We start from the raw sequence: 15,783 nt of genomic DNA, 5'->3' as shown, positions 1-15,783 counted from the left end.
AGGTAAATGATGTTGATTGAAGTCTGCAAAACCAATCAGTGCAGAGTACTTGCCTATTTAGTGCTGAGGGCTGTAGCTTGTTGTGAGGCTAGTTCTGAATTCCACTTCCTGTGTGGATGTGTGTCTGCGCCAGCAATGGCTTCCAGGTAAGGTGCAGTTAGCATAGCGGTTTACTAATTGTTTAGTGGCTGGGGGTGAATGCTTACCCTGTGTTGTTGCATTCCAGCCTGCCTGGTTTGTATGCCTGTTTCCATCAGTGTTTAGATTGATCGGTTGACTGACTTTCAGTTTTAGTGCGGTTGGAGACTTAATATCAATCGGGGGATTTGATTTAAGAGCACCTCATTTATGTTTGGTAAGTGTTTTGCATGTGGGAGTGTTAACCAATGCAATGATTTGTAACCATGTGGATGTGTGTTTGTTTGTTATAGGATTCTGCTTCTCATTCGGATCGTAAACGTGCCCACAGTTCTGTTGCTGCGGTTTAGGAACATTCATGCTACAATCCAGAGGCATTTAATGCTATTAAAATAATGCTATTTTCTGAGCAATGCTACTGTCTGAGTGCTGACTAAGCTGTCTAAACCCCTTTTTGTTATATTTTAAAGTGACTAGAAGGTCCAGTCGCGTTGAAAGAAATGGAGCTGACAACTTTGAGCAATTTGGAATTGATGTGGTGAAATTGTGTCCTTGTTTATTTGCACTAAAGTGTATTTTGTGAATGTTACTTTTCTGTGACTATATTTAGTAAATCCATTTCAAGAGGCCCTCATTATTAATGTGTATTGAGTTCTGAATGACGCATTTCATTGTCTGTGCTTTGTAAAATTAACCGATTTGAGAATGAAGCCCCTTTCCCATTAGTGGCTTTTGTTATTTTCTTTCTTTTTCTTACAGGAGCTGGGAGCCCACGGGGGTAGGAACCTTTTTGGTGGTGGTGGTGTTGTGCCAGTGTGTGCTGTGGGACATTTTTGATGCATCAGGGTGTGTGACTGCCGGGAACGTATTGTGGTGTAAAAAGTGTATGGTGGATAACTTTCACGGGTGATCACTCCTGTGGGTAGCCCTAGTCCTGTGAGTTAATGCTTATTAGAGAACATTGATTATTTGAGTATGATATTGAGTATTTTCTATGTGTGTGTTGAATGTTAACCACTTTCAGTGCCTTTTCGTAAGTATGCCCTCCAGAGCTGACAGGTCATCAGGACCTATTTTAGTATTTGTCGTTCTTAAAAGAGTTGTGAATTAAATTTTTTTTTTTTTTTTTGGTATTTACTTGTGTCTCTTGTCTGCTTCTTAAACTGTAAAGAGACTAATTTGTGTTGCCTTTTTATATTTTTCCTGGGTTTGGATCCCAGGTGGCGTATTTGGTATCAATATTAAATTCAGATTAGTTGTTGGGTTGTGGTCTAAAGGAAGGTAACCCTCAAGCACCTTAGCTTCTTCTCCCTCCCCGCTTCTCACCACCTCGCCACATGCTCTTTTTACTACAATATGAATAAAACAATGAATAAAAGTAACCATGACAAATAAATCAACAACACAGCTTTATTCAAACTTGTTCTAACAATCATGTATTAGTGACATAACCTGGATGTTCTTCTGCATCTCCACACAGCTGGGCCAGTTTTGCAGATGATTAGCAGATTTTCATATGTGCTTGCCCTCATCATGATCACCATCGGACAGAGTTCTGCCTGGGCCTGACAAGTGCGTTTTGATTGACAGCTTTTAAAAAACCTGAGCCTGTTTAGAGCCTGAAGTTTTTCAAATGTTCACATGCATAACTCTTTTGCCTTTTTTCAGGATTGAGTCATTTATACATGTTTTAACATAATTTATTCATAACAAACATAGGCTACAGGCCACTTAGAAAGTTGAAACAAAGAAATAAAATAAGTCCTCTGTAACATCGTAACATCTCAGCACTCTAAATAGGCTTAGGTACATACACTTAAGCTGCGTCCGAAACCACATACTTCCATACTATATAGTACGCTAAAATCAGTATGCGAGCCGAGTAGTATGTCCAAAATCATAAAATTCGAAAATCAGTAAGAAGTACCCAGATGAGAGGTACCGGGCGAGAAGTACCCGGATGACTTGCTTCTTCCAGCGAGATTCTAGAGTGCGCATCCCATGCATGCTGCGCTATCCCATAATGCCCCATGAGAGAATTCATGAATGGAAGTGAGGCGACACAACTGACGCTGGGAGGTCACGTAACCATTACAAAATGGCGGATGCAGTACATCCGTATTCCATTTATACTTTTCACATTTATACTGTATAGAACGTACTTTTCTAACGGCTGAGTAGTACGTTTAAATTCAAATGCAGTACCTACTGAGTAGTAGGCGGTTTCAGAAGCAGCCTTTGCCTTTAAATTGGCCAACACACCAATAAAAATAAGTATTTCACAACTAAATTATGACAGGTATTTGGCAATAGCAAACTTAAGATAAAGGTTTCGCGGAATTTGTTTTGCAACTTCTCCAGGCGATGGTGAATAATAAAAAAATGCCAACATTATCCTATATTATGCACGGGGCTTAATTTGTGCCAGAATACGCCAGATCCGGAGTGTTTGAAATCTGAAAGCCTCCTACCCTGTCCGCTGTTCATTTTTTTTCCCCGCGACTCCCCAACCCTCTACACTTTCGTGCACGACAATCCCCCCACCCCCCATTCTTCACTTTCGTCCTTCATCCGTGACAACCCTCCACCATCCATGCTCCCCAACCTGCTCTCCCCTTTCATGCATGGCACCTCTCCATCCTCGTGTAACATGCCGGATCCATTACCTCAATCTGTTCTGGGACCTCGCAATTCTCAAATTAAGCACTGATTACAAAGCACATTTATAGTTTATTTAATAATTAGTTATATTTTAAAAATCATTTACTCACCAAGATTAGGCTACTTGTTTTTATGGAAGAACATAATTTAATCCACTGTAAATGGCTTTAGCGGAGTCATGCGCTCACTGATGGTGTGTCCAGCAGCACCGAACACCTTTACTGCTGCTGCTATTGGCCGAGATGCATAGTACTGATCTGGCAAATTTTGCAAGTTTTGGGTAAGATGGTTTGTTAATTTTTCACCAGCCAAAACATCCATTTCATCTTCCATGACAGCCGTTTCAACGTAGCGAATGACCTCGTCATCTTCTCTGTCAGCTTGCTGTACATACATTGCTGTTTATCACTCTACTGTAACACAGTCTATGAGCGACAGCGAAAATACCTTGATGGCTAGAATGACCTTTTTTTTTTTTTAACTGGTGGCTGGCCTGACCGCAGTCAAAATTTGCTCTTTTTGACTTCTCAGTCATCATTTGTTTCACCTTTCCAGGGATGGATTTCAATGTTGTAACAAATGATTTGATTACTTTCTCGTGCTAATCGAAATGCATTACATGACTGTTCATTTACTGCGCAAGCCCAAGCCCAGCCCGATCCTATCTAAAATGATAGAAATCAGGCCCGAACCCACGTTCGGGCAAAGATCTTCAGCTCTAATTACATGTACCTAATGTAAACAGTGTTGACAACAGTGAATTCTACATCAGCACAAACAGATCACTCACGCAGATGTTTGTTTAATGTTGTAACTTGCTCATCTGCAACACTTCTCTTAAATTTACGTCAATTTAATGTTAATTAATGTTAATGTTAATTTACCTTTGAAATATAATGTCAAGATCCCACATATACGTGTTTTAGAGCAAAATAAAACCAAAATAATGTTATTATACTATAAACTATCTTTAAACTTCCAGCAATTCTGCAGTTTGTCATACAGTAGCTCAACAAATATGATTTAACGTCCTTTGCTTTCTAATAACTAACATTTGACACAACACATTCTCACTCCCAACTCGTCACATACTGACGCTTGGTCAGGAACCCTCGGCGTCAGTTATTGACGCACAGGGTACCCCTTTAGCGTCATATTTAGACGTGCAGGGATTCCCTATAGAATCTGTGCCTGAGCCTGAGGCGTCATATGGAGACGCTGGAGGCTCGTATAATTACCAATAGATGTCAACGCAATTTTTAAAACCTGATTTACGCCTTGTTATCTTAGTTTTCTTATTTTAAAAATATGTAATTTTTATTTTGTTCATGAAAAGCGTCTGTAAACGGGGTCGAAACTACTGTATGAATAAACTTCGGCCCACGTGACATCCCTTCACGGTGAGTTTAACGCCGCTCTGCTATTGGTCAAACTGCATCAGCGGTGAGTTCTCAGATGAGTTCAACTGTCAACATTAAATATTACGTTAATGCTGCATAATATATTTTTATTGGAGATTAGTTGGTGTTTATAAATATGTTATCATTTACTTTATATTTAATGAGTGAAAATATATTCGGTTGTCCAGTTTAGGGTAACTATGCCTAATAAAACTTTGATTCATTCATATTATTTATTATTTACTTTATTATTTTACTTTTAAAAAATATTAAATTTCAAGTACTAAGTTTAAAAATGTTTTCAGCTGATATTTTTCATTTTAAATTATTTATTAAAGTTGGGGTCATTGTATGTGGCGATCTATTTTTTACAGTCTATGCTCGCTATCCCAAGGTTCATTGCGATCCCAAGGTTCACTGCGGTTTTCCACAAGGTAAGTAAAAAGTAAACAAATAAACACGATTTGTTGATAAAGCATGTACTGTAAACTAGCGACGTTATCTAATTACATCAAGTTCATTTATTAAAAACATATTTTTCTTACATATAACGTTGGTCATGCATTAGAACAATATACATTTTAAGATAAGGAACAGTGTAACCAGATTGTTGTTTTTCACAATAGAATTCGTGCAAAATCTATATATAATATGCAATATGCAACTCTAATAATACAAATGTATTCGTAATTGTTTCAATATTAAAGAACATCAAGTGTTTCCAAAGGTTTATTGTAAAAACAATTATTTTCCATGCCTTAAAACACACACACACACACACACACACACACACACACACACATATATATATATATATATATATATATATATATATATATATATATATATATATATATATATATATATATATATATATATATAAGCATAACAAAAGCTCAAGTATAACTTAAGCTGATGTATGTCACACAATGAATATCTTACACTATTACCAGTACAATTTGGCCTTTACCAATTTATTTAATAAAATAAAGAATCTATCATCTCTAAATTGTGGTAAAGAGGCACAACAAGCTGTCTTCTTTTCAAATATTATGTCAGTCAGGATGGTAATGGTAAAACTCAAGGATTACCTTGCACCTTCTCAGAAATGTACCATTGATCAAATGTTTTACAAGTGGCTGGATTGTTTTTAACACAAGCAACGTTTTTTTAAATCATTATCTTAAACAGATTAAGGCTCATTTTGGACTACACTTACATTACTTTACAACTGCTTAATGCAGTACTGATGTATCTAGTAGTTTAGTGAGTTTAACTAATGTCACATCTGTTTTTATTCATTTCAGATGCAGAAACTTTTGACATATGAATTCATCTTGACTAAGGGTAATGTTTTTGTTCAGAATTAATCATTATTTAAAATCATTGTATTTTCTTTGTTATTATGTACAGATTTTAAAAGAATGTACTTTCTTTTAATAAAGAACTCTTCACAGCACTGCAGCTAAACAGTCACAACCTCACAGAGCTGCACAACTGCCCCACTCAGATCAGTGTTGAAGCTGGAACCTCATCTTGTTTACAGCAAAGGCAGAGCTGAAAATTCACTGTTTGTCTTGTATTGTGTGATAAGTCATAGTTTTATTAATTTTTTTATTTTATTGCAACACTAAGTTGTCCATTCTGTGGCCAATATGATATAAATGGCCTAAAATGGGACTGACGTGATCATTGTTTTGATTTCTAGATAAGTACTCATGGGGCTACACATGCAGCTGAAGTTAGCTTCATTGAGTAGGACATTTCTTTCAGTATACTCTTAAAGAGATTCACCCAAAAATGAAAATTCTGTCATTATTGACTCATCCTTCACTTGTTCCAAATATGTCTGACTTGCTTACTTCAGTTAAACACAAAAAAATTATATTTTAAAGAAAGATGAAAACCTGCAAACATTAACTTCCATAGTATTTGTTTTTTCCTACTATGTATGTCAATGTTTTCAGCTTTCCAGCTTTCTTCAAAAAACTTCCTTCATGTTCAACACAAAGTAACTTGGAAGTTTTTAAAAAAGGTTTACAACCACTTAAAGGAGAGTAAATAGTGAACTGTTCCTTTAACCCAATCTAGTTGACTTTACTAGAAAATTGTATAGAAACCCAGTGGCTTAAACCCATTACATTTTATACAAGGTACAACTTAACAGCCATACTTGAATTAAAATATTACTGTAAGTTCAAGAAGATTGTAAAGGTTCTAGGTTAATTTAAAGTGGGCTGTTTAGTTTCACCTTGTGTAAAAACATAAAGGATTTAAGGCAACATGTTTCTATGCAGTTTTCTAATAAAGTCAACTAGTTTGGGTTAAGAGTGTAATGGGTTACAGTAATAGCAGTGAATCATGCAGGCATAAAATAAATGTTTAGCCATGTAAAGCAATAAGCTTGTTATAATTTAGAAATATTTTAGGATGAAGCACAGTATGCTGTTGTAGTTTTCATATAATTGATGAGTCAAACATGAGATGTGTTTTAAATTGCAAGACGTGAATTAACAATATGTTCATCAAGATTCAAATCTTGCATCTTATATTTTTTAAGGTTTTGGCCCAATAATACCCATATTCTGCTATTTAAAAAATCATGCTGGAATTTGTGTCAGCATTCCCTTCAATGAAAACTACAACAGTGGACATCAGTGGTGATAAAAATGTATGAGAAGGATAAGGGTGTTCATAATGAGAAGTGCAGTCACTATCCTGATCTCTGAGTTTGTAGAACTGACAGATCTGCTTGGAATAAATGGAAACATGCTGGAAATGTTTAACCTATTATACAGTTAATTCAAGAGTGCCAGGTTTAATGACACTTTACATATATAAATAAATATCACTGAACTTTCTAAATGAAACCTAACGCTCATTCTTTGTTCAGTAATGATGTTGTGCACTTCTAATACTTTACAGTGGCAAAACCTGGAATAACACATGGGAGCCCTCCAGGAATTGCTGACACTTTACGCCCAAGTCTCCTCATGCTGACCGGATTGCAATATGACAGTCTAGTCAGCATAAACACCTGGACTCACCAAGCACACTTTGGTTCTCAGTGTTTTGTAAAAATAGTTTTTGCTATTCTTCAGTAAATACTTGAATATGTTTTGAACTTATTCTACTTTTGATGTTTAAGTTCAGAAAGTTGTTATTATAAACATAATTTGCATTTGTCATGAACTTGACTTCTTGTTGTTGTGAAAGCTGTTTATTATGATGGCATTTCCAAAGGCATCATTTGAAAAGTTTTTTTGCAGTGCAGTTTTACTTGAGCTTGACATACCAGATGTATGACATGAATAAATATCACAAAATAAATATAATAATAATAATACAAAATATACATTTCCTTCAATTATAATTGTTTTTAATCATTTATATATATATGGTAATATATTATTGCATTAAAAACTTATAAAATATATATTTTTGGTTAAAATATATATTTTTGCATTTTTGTGTGATTTTTATTATTTATTTTTATTTGTGGCATTATAAATAAATTATAAATGTTTCATTAAAAATGTATTGTGTTTATTTGCATACTCATTTACAATGAACTACTATTTATACTATTTAATGGGCACTATATTTGTCATTTAAGTTTGACATATATTTATATTTGTATACCTACATGATGCAGGGTTTAGTTACAGCAAATGCTTGAAATGTTTTCAAACATGAAGCTTTTTTATTTTATTATTCGTTTCAAATTAAGTATACTGCCTATGATCTGGTTTTACTATGATCATTTTGCACATCAGGTTACCCCCACAAAGTAATCTCACGGTAAATATACATTTGTATTTTTAATAAGACAATAAATAACATGTAATATTAATACACATTTTGATATTTAAGTTATATTATAAGGTTATAATCAACCTTCAGCCGGAAGATTACCAAATAGAGACAAAGTGTGACGTAGATTGCGACGTTGTGATTGGACTATAACTTCAAAGCCAAATTAAAAGATCCTTCGTGTTGCTAACTATGTTTTGCTAACTTTGCCACTTTACTAACAGTGTCCTTTATCAATGAGTTATCGCTGTGTTTTAAATAGTTAACGATTAACCAAGATCGTAACCCTAAACTTAACCCTAACTACACCTTTCAAGGAACTACAATTTGTAGCGCCATGTCTTTCCCCTCCCATCTATACAGCGACAAAGGATTGTGGGTAATGTAGTTTAAAGCCTTTTTGTAATAAAATGGAACAGATACAAATTTTAATGAACTAAAGCCTATCTGAATAAGGTCATTGTGCATATATTTATGACATATATGAAAGCCAGGCATAAATTTGTTATTTTACAATGAGTATTTTTTAAACAGCTTTTATTGACTTGATCAGTATATATCAGACTATTATATCCAACATTATTTATTGAACATAGCATAGGTAATAGTCTTGCTGATATTCTCTCACTCATTTCTCGTTTGAAATGTGAATACTTTTTCCTTTTCTACGGGGCTCTACTCATCCCCTTTGAGTAAAAGGGCAGTTAACCTATGTAGATGTATTATCTTCAACATGGACAAGAAATTGTATTGTCACATGTACAGTTGTGGTAAAAAAAAAAAAAAGCTGTAAAAATAAGCTAAACATTAGTATCCTCTTTAATTACAAGTTATTAGCAATAGTGATCTATGTTCATCACAAATGTTATGAGTTCAGAATAATATGTGTGGATGTAATTCTGTAAGTGTGTTTCATTAATGGTCATCATGTGATATTTAATTGTTTTTACTTTATTTGAAATATGGATAAAAGCTCTTTTAAAATATGTAAATGTTTATAAATAAAACTTTTTTAAAGACATGTATTTGTTTAAAAACCACTCTTTATCTGATTATTTTTACTTTCTAAATCTTAAACTGTTTGTGTAACAGTATGTTTTGATGACAATGGATGAACTTGTGTTTAATAATGATTCCACATAATGTCTTTGTCCTGCATGTGGGTTAATTTGTTAATTATTTTCTTTATGATCAAATGGTTGTAAGATTTGCTGCATTGTAAGAATCATGAAAATATTGAGAAATGAGGTAACAATGATGAAAAGATATCCTTTCAAATGCTGCGAATAGTTCAAACCTCCAAATGATTAAAAATACATAGCCATTAACCAACAAAATAAAAATGCAAACATTTAAATTATCTAAACTAGAAGTAAAATAGTTCTGTGCTGTATTTATAAGTTACTGTGTAGTTCTATGTCTACCAAAAATACATATTTCAATACATATTTTATTTTCATTCATTCATTTTCTTTTTGGCTTAGTACCTTTATTAACCAGGGGTCGCCACAGTGCTATGAACCGCCAACTTTTCCAGCATGTTTTTATGCAGCAGATGCTCTTCCAGCCGCAATCCATCTCTTGGAAAATATTTTATTTTTTATCTTGCATTCAATAAAACATTATACAAAGTTAATTTTTATTTTCAGAATAACAACAGTCGCACTGTTATCTCACAACAAGTGCAGCAGTTTTTTGTTAGACATTCTAACAAATTAATACAAATGTTTCAAAGTAAGGACAAAAATAAAAGGAGATAAATTTTTTTTTTTTTTTAAGAAAAATCTATGAGGACCAAATAGATCCATCAGATCTTTGATGTAAATCATAGGTTAATTTTTCCAGAGGTAGAAGTGTGGTTGCCTGACTCAGCCACATATTGACTGGAGGTATCTGAGCAGTTGACCATAATAATGTACATTTTTTGCCCAAGTATATGCAAAAATTAAATTTATCATAAAAATGTATCATAAAATTAATATTTTAAAAGCTCTTAATGTCACTTAATGTAATAATTTCATTTTAATATAGAGTTCCTTAAATCGTTATATGTTGTAAGCAGTTAGGCATACAATAATGGTCTTAATTTACAACACTGATTGATTTTAGATGAATGCTTAAATACTGTACATATCTATGTATTTAAAAAAAAAAGACAATTTGGTTATAGATGATGACAATTTTATTTAATTTTTTACAGATTTTATTACATGCTTTAGATTCAGGGTTAAGGTCATCCTCTTCTGGATTACAGTAAAAGAAAATCCACAGTCAATGTCATACTCATCAGCTGGAGCTTTATTTAAAAAAAATCTATGTTCTCTGCTCCAGCCAAAACTTGCAGGTACCTTGCAGGTCTCTAGATTGCACCATCGTATTGTTGTTTATTTCTCAGTTATTTTGTTGCTTTCTGAGAATGATGATCCATAGACCTTTTAACCCCTCTTCGTTAAGGCCACATGTCGAATCTTAAAAGAAGAACACAACAACATAAAAATATATTAATATCCTTTGGACTGGGTAACCTTATGCTTATGTCTGTGCCAAAAAATACAAATACATACCAGTACATTTCAGTAGCAAACAAGCAGGAAAGTTATTTGAAAGAACCAGGATGAGTTGAAAGGTATTTATAGTGGTTGGCCATCTCTGCCACAAGAATCCACTGCTTCTCCTGAAGAATCCTGACTAGCAGGATGATGTTGAACACCCTCCTCTTTGTTGCTGGGTCAGCAGAGTCTGAAATATATTTATGAAAAGAAAGTTGTATAACAAGGATTATACGTCAACTTTTAAAGAATCAACACTGACAGAAGTCTAGTGTACATACCATGCAATATGACGAAGACATCCACATCACTTCTTCTTTTTGTTGTCTTTGCTTCTGCTACTGAAAAAAAAATGACAGTAATAGTAACACAATTTTTTATGACTACATGTAATATTAATAAGAATTTCCTCACCCTCTGCCCACTCCTCTACATCACAGACCAAAGTCTTCCAATTGGTTTCCAGTCACTGCCAGTTTCATGGATTCTGTTTTGCAACTTGCTTTGCAGAGCTGTTGCGGTCTACAATGATAAGCAATCAAAAAATCACAATACTATTTAAATAGGTTACTGAACAACTAAAACAAATTCAACTGGATATCGTTACCTTCTGATATCAACAGGTCAGCGAGATGGCCAAATTGTTGAATATCTGCTAATTCCAGCACATGACCATGAGAGTTACAGTAGCATGTCTGGTCACTGCAATCCTATAGAAGAAATATTGCACTGTTCAACCTCCTTCCCAAAAGTAAAACCAGGCATATCCTGGTATGCCTCACTCCATTTCACCTGGTTAACATATACAAACAAACAAACAAACAAATAAATAAATAAGTAAACCAATAAGTTTTGGCATTTACTTGTAGATCAGTTTAAGACAATTACATAGTTCATCTATCTCAGATATAAACTCATGTGATTAGGCATGAAACACACTAAAATCATGGGCTTAAAGATGGTGCTGAAACTTTGGGCAGCTTTTTGCAACTCTTTGGAGGTAGTGTCAATAGTTGATGTAGTCCACAAATCTTCCTGTCAATTCTTAATCCTTAGCTGTAAATAAACCTTCAAAAATGCCAGTGTTTGAAAAAGGAATGAAACAGTACAGAACAAGTGCATAACAGTTTATATCTTCTAATCTAATTTTACTAGGTGAACATCACAGAGCTGTTTTCTTGTTAATTTAGTTTCAACATATACAGTTTAAAGTACCTCGTGCATTCTTGAAATGGTTATGCTTATGGTTCATATCTACTTAAATTGGCAGTATATCTAGTGTGGAAGCAGAACAGATCAAGCTCTTCCTTGCAAATACTATCCACCTTGTATTGCACAGACTCCCACTCAAGAATATCTCAGAAAAATGTCTGCTGAGATCTTAGCAGTCCATTAAAAATAATTATACCAACATCTTTTCCACCAATGGAAAGAATATAAAAATACTTTAGGATATATTAATACTTGCATGACCAAATCTGAGATAAAAAGGCCATCAGTATGCCTTAGTTTAAATAAAACCAAAATTTTACTCTAGCCCACTGTCACCTAGGTCTACAGATACAGGGACTAATGGAAACAATGAAGTACACACTGACAGTCACTGGAGCAAGGCCCTCTCACAGTTGGGAAGATTGGAGTTCCTATGAGCTGTACCAGATAAAAACAACAAAAAAATGTACATTTATAACATTTCTAACTTATCCTAAGACTAGTAGACAAGCAGCATAAGCAGTTCTAATTTCCTAAACCCCAATGTGGGCAGTTGATGGCCTATAAGGTGTCATAAAATCAGACAAAACAAAATACTTTCTGAAAAAGAAAAAAAATGGTTGGCCACTACCAACACCCAGAACAATTAGTTTTAAACAGTTAGGCCACAATATTTTGTGAGCTTATGCTGTAGTTTTTTAATGTTTGTCATAAACAATAGTAATAGTAAAACTAATGCGTTTCTTTCTGTTATTACAATAGTAGTGAAAGAATAAATGCATTTTATCTCATACAATCACATATGCCTAAACAATGTAGATATTTAATATACATGGAATGAAAAACTTCACTAACCCTTGACTGATTCCAGAGTGGTCTTGGCCTTCCTTACATGGTGGTGCTTTCTGCAGATCACCAAGTTGTCATCAAAACTTGAGCTTATAATTGAGATCTTGATGATAAATCTGAGTATTGAGGAATCACTCATGGTGATAGGCAGAAACAGGCTGAAAGACACAAGAATTAATCAAACAAATATAAATGTGTTAACAGAGATAGAGACAAGTGCAATTTAACATATAAACATGGGTAAAGTGATTTTACTTTTTGCTTATTAGAAAACAAAATTGGATTTTTAAAGAAATCTAAAGAACCTGAAAAGAGCAAAGAAAAAATATTCATATCTGAACAGTGAACACCTTATAATGTACACCTGTATATATATATATATATATATATATATATATATATATATATATATATATATATATGTGTGTGTGTGTGTGTGTGTGTGTGTGTGTGTGTGTGTGTGGTAGATTAAGCTATTTTTTTGTTTAGTTTTGTGTTGTACAATGAATAAAATGTGCTCAGACGGGCAAAATTTCTGCCTTTTTCCTTTAAAGGCATGGAAAATAATTGTTTTTACAATAAACCTTTGGAAACACTTGATGTTCTTTAATATTAAAACAATTACGAATACATTTGTATTATTAGAGTTGCATATTGCATATTATATATAGATTTTGCACGAATTCTATTGTGGAAAACAATCTGGTTACACTGTTCCTTATCTTAAAATGTATATATTGTTCTAATGCATGACCAACGTTATATGTAAGAAAAATATGTTTTTAATAAATGAACTTGATGTAATTAGATAACGTCGCTAGTTTACAGTACATGCTTTATCAACAAATCGTGTTTATTTGTTTACTTTTTACTTACCTTGTGGAAAACCGCAGTGAACCTTGGGATCGCAATGAACCTTGGGATAGCGAGCATAGACTGTAAAAAATAGATCGCCACATACAATGACCCCAACTTTAATAAATAATTTAAAATGAAAAATATCAGCCGAAAACATTTTTAAACTAAGTACTTGAAATTTAATATTTTTTTAAAGTAAAAAAATAATAAATAATATGAATGAATCAAAGTTTTATTAGGCATAGTTACCCTAAACTGGACAACCGAATATATTTTCACTCATTAAATATAAAGTAAATGATAACATATTTATAAACACCAACTAATCTCCAATAAAAATATATTATGCAGCATTAACGTAATATTTAATGTTGACAGTTGAACTCATCTGAGAACTCACCGCTGATGCAGTTTGACCAATAGCAGAGCGGCGTTAAACTCACCGTGAAGGGATGTCACGTGGGCCGAAGTTTATTCATACAGTAGTTTCGACCCCGTTTACAGACGCTTTTCATGAACAAAATAAAAATTACATATTTTTAAAATAAGAAAACTGTGATAATAGGCGTAAATCAGGTTTTAAAAAGTTTGTTGACATCTATTGGTAATTATACGAGCCTCCAGCGTCTCCCTATGACGCCTCAGGCTCAGGCACAGATTCTATAGGGAATCCCTGCACGTCTAAATATGACGCTAAACTGTGACTGTTCAATTCAACTGTGACTGTGTGAACAATGTTGTATTTTAAAGTCATTGGCTGATTATATTATTTCAATATTAAGAATTTGTAAACAATACTTTTCTGAAATTATATTATCAAGTAGAAAGTTAAGTACGCAAATACAAAACCAACTTTAGCCCAATGCCAGTTTTAGGGAAATATAATTCCTGCACCCTGCTGACCAGTCAACAACTACGCTGGACAAAGTACGAGTCTCCATAGTTTTCTAGGTGTGAATGACATGATTTGGTATTATCAGGGGTGGACTTAACCAATAAGTGAGGAAAGCAGCCGCTTAGGGCCCTGGGGAATTAATGAGGGGCGGTGTCCTGCGAAGTTTCGTTCCAACCCAATCAGGCACACCTGGACTAGCTATTCAAGCTCTTACTAGGCTTTCTAGAAACATCTATGCAGGTGTGTTGAGACACGTTGGAGCTTAAATTGTAGGACACCTGACCTCCAGGATTTAGTTTGGACACCCCAACTGCACATGTACATAGTTTGTGAAATATTTTTTTATGTGAATTTATTACTTTTAATTTTACATTAGGAAGATAAAGGTTGCTTTAAATATTAAAAAAAAATATAAAATATACTTCAAATATGATTTAAGTTAAGAATGTTTCAGCCCTGAACAGCTTAGCTCTTCAGTATTTAGAGGGGGCTCCGGGTGTATTACCGCACCTCACATCCAATACACTTCATTAATCCTGGACAATTGATTATTCCTAGAACATAATATACCACTGTAGGTGGTAGAACATTCACAAATCTGGCACCTTAACTCTGGAACAGTCTTCCTAGCACAATTCAGGAGGCAGACACACTCTGTCAGTTTAAAACCAGAAAAAGATTAAAATTTAATATTTCGAAATACTTATCTTTACCAAACACTCTCTATGGGTAATTCCACTTTTTAAACATCTACTTTAAATAAAAATAATTTCTAATGTGATTTGTGATTGGAAAAGTGAGAAGAGCAAATCAATGATTGATGACACAAGCTATGTCTTCATGCCCAACACACTACTGCTTTCACGGAGGTTATTTACACTTTGTCTTTGGAGGGCACAGCTATTGTAAATTTACTTAGGAACTGACACTTGAAATAATATTTTTTAGTACTACAATGACATGATTTAGACTAAATTAAGTCCAAACTTTATTTAATGTACATGCCTTGCCTAGTAAACATGAATACTTTTCTTACATTGAAACAGGCTTGATTTACCCCATAATCCTAGGTTTGACATTCCTCCCAATCTGAAAGGGTAAACACAGAGCTTCCCTCATTTCAAAGTCAATATACTGAAGTGTTTTTACTTAATTTCCTTTCAGAAACAGGCCCCTGGTCAGTTCCTAGTTTGTTAGCGACTTTCCACAATAAGTTGTGCTGAAATTTCTAGTTAATAGACTTGTGTTTACAGCTCATGTGGATATTTTGACTCCTACTGCTTCAGAAATTGTATAACTACAAAATAATGCAGCTAGGGATGCTTTATTACCCCTTACAATAGTTTCCTTTCTGTAACACTTGATAATCTTTTTCCCACTACTACAATTTACATAAATTGTGTCAGTT

The 15,783-nt window shown here is 33.9% G+C and overlaps 2 long non-coding RNA genes across 10 annotated transcripts; one reads left to right on the top strand and one right to left on the bottom strand.

Moving 5' to 3' along the window:
• Positions 1–3,863: 3,863 nt before the first annotated feature.
• LOC137496228 (uncharacterized) lies at positions 3,864–5,684 on the top strand. Of its 2 annotated transcripts, XR_012382754.1 has the most exons (4): positions 3,864–4,199; positions 4,574–4,633; positions 5,507–5,546; positions 5,645–5,684. It is a non-coding gene; the product is annotated as an uncharacterized lncRNA (long non-coding RNA). The 2 variants fall into 2 exon arrangements; XR_011016420.2 differs by lacking the exon at positions 3,864–4,199 and having other exon boundaries at positions 4,572–4,633.
• Positions 5,685–10,176: 4,492 nt separating this feature from the next.
• Positions 10,177–14,723, bottom strand: LOC141375155 (uncharacterized). Of its 8 annotated transcripts, XR_012382747.1 has the most exons (9): positions 13,924–14,723; positions 13,499–13,558; positions 12,629–12,780; positions 12,160–12,211; positions 11,169–11,353; positions 10,976–11,083; positions 10,843–10,902; positions 10,577–10,751; positions 10,177–10,480 (listed from the first exon to the last, which is right to left on the bottom strand). It is a non-coding gene; the product is annotated as an uncharacterized lncRNA (long non-coding RNA). The 8 variants fall into 8 exon arrangements; XR_012382746.1 differs by lacking the exon at positions 12,160–12,211 and having other exon boundaries at positions 13,924–14,007; XR_012382749.1 differs by lacking the exon at positions 12,160–12,211 and having other exon boundaries at positions 10,843–10,899; positions 13,924–14,007.
• Positions 14,724–15,783: the final 1,060 nt, after the last annotated feature.

Source organism: Danio rerio, chromosome 7, assembly GCF_049306965.1.
Source record: "Danio rerio strain Tuebingen ecotype United States chromosome 7, GRCz12tu, whole genome shotgun sequence".
Taxonomy (NCBI): Eukaryota; Metazoa; Chordata; class Actinopteri; order Cypriniformes; family Danionidae; genus Danio; species Danio rerio.
This window is presented reverse-complemented; position numbering and strand designations above follow the sequence as displayed.